Raw genomic sequence first — 1,783 nt, forward strand, 5'->3', positions numbered from 1 at the left:
CACAACCTAGCTAACGTTAGTTACACTACTTACTGTGTCGCGGTTGGCTCTATATCCTGTTGGGACATTTGCGAAGGGTTTTATAGCCACATAGACCTAAAAAGTCTGTGCTAACGTTACCATCCTTGTTAGCTTAGCTACAAACCTATGGTGTCACTGTAATTTGGTTATGTAAATCTTTTGTGGTGTCTATACGTGTTGTAGCTTGAAGGTAACTGACTCAGTCAGATAGGAACTGTTGTGTTTTCGTTACCTTAGAATGAGCCCTTTTTGTGAGGGGGACCTGGATGCAGACATTGAAAAGAGGTACCTCTGTTAATTTAATTAGCCGTGAAGCTAGTCCACTTGGGCAGAAAAGGCGGTATACTGAAAACTAAAAACTAATAACTATTAAAAACTAGCTGACATAACGGAGGTGGAGGAGTCCATCACGTTGAACTGCCATGTTTCTACAGTAGCCCAGAACAGACAAAGCAAACACTGCCTCCTTCATGCTTGGTTAAAGAGGTTTTGAGCTGTTTGCAATCTGCAATCTCACCGCTAGATTCAAGTAAATCCTACACACTGGACCTTTAAGACCAACAGCTCATCAAGTGCTGGAGCAGAAACTTTATCAACTACATAAACAACAACAAGTAACATACTGTCTGTCTTCCAGTGAACTTTAATGTATGTGAGAGTTTGTCACACTATGATTAGTGTTTGCCCTTAATGAGACAACACTGCTTATTTGCACTGTTTATGCAACCTTTTAAGCAGGCCATGTCCCAGTCTCACCCATTCAAAGATCCACATTAACAAAGACAAGACAGAGAACACTGCACAATCAAGCAAAGGTCTCTCTGCTCTTTGATCAGTTGACTACGTCCCACAAACTTTTCCTTTCTGGATGGGGTTCAAAGCCACAGACGGAGGCTCTTTTAAAAACTGTCCTGCACCGCGTTGGCCGGCCCCACAGAGCACGTTCTCATGTTTGCTAATTGCCGCCTAAAACAAAAATAAAACTAGTGCACGACTGAGAGATCAAACCCGGCGGGAAGCCTGTGTTCAGAGCCCAGCGGGTACCAATTCACTGGCTGCCGTCACATGCCAGAGGACTCTTACATAAACGGGTGGGAATCAATGAAAAGTGTCATACTATACATATACTGTTCCACCAGCCAAGTCTGGGTGATAAATGAGTTACTACCAGTTTTTGGAGTTGGGAAATTATAGTCATTGTGTCATCACAGCCAGATCAATAGGTACCACTGTGGCTGAAGGTCAATATGCAATACTGACCTCACCATACTGCTGTCATCAGGATGTTGGATTTTCAAGAACAAAAATAAAAGCGATGAATTGGTAACATAACCCAAATCGGCTTGTGAAAAAGAAGCCAAACCAAAGCCTAGAATGATTCTTTGAATGCAACCAAACATGGATTAATGTGTCACTGGCAGGTCATGCTTTGGCACTGACTGATGGTATTACAACTACTGAGAAACTCCATGAGATGATCAAAGAAAGGCTGAGCTGAGCAGTAAGACGATAGCGGCAGTGGTGAGAAAGTTGGCAACTATCACAGACAAGTCCGTCCGTGCCGATATCACTCATGCAACGCTTTGTGTTACACACAAGACGGGGATCACGTAGCACATTAAGGCTAAATCCTGGGTTGGCTGTAATTGTACAGCACAATGCACAGAATTAAGGGGAATAAATTATACTTTTTGGTGTTTTCTTACTGTTACTAATTATGGATTTGTGCTGAGAATCAACAAACAACTATCTTTCTTGGCTC

The sequence above is a fragment of the Morone saxatilis genome, unplaced genomic scaffold (assembly GCF_004916995.1).
Source record: "Morone saxatilis isolate NCDOM2014 unplaced genomic scaffold, NCSU_SB_2.0 Contig10, whole genome shotgun sequence".
NCBI lineage: Eukaryota > Metazoa > Chordata > Actinopteri > Moronidae > Morone > Morone saxatilis.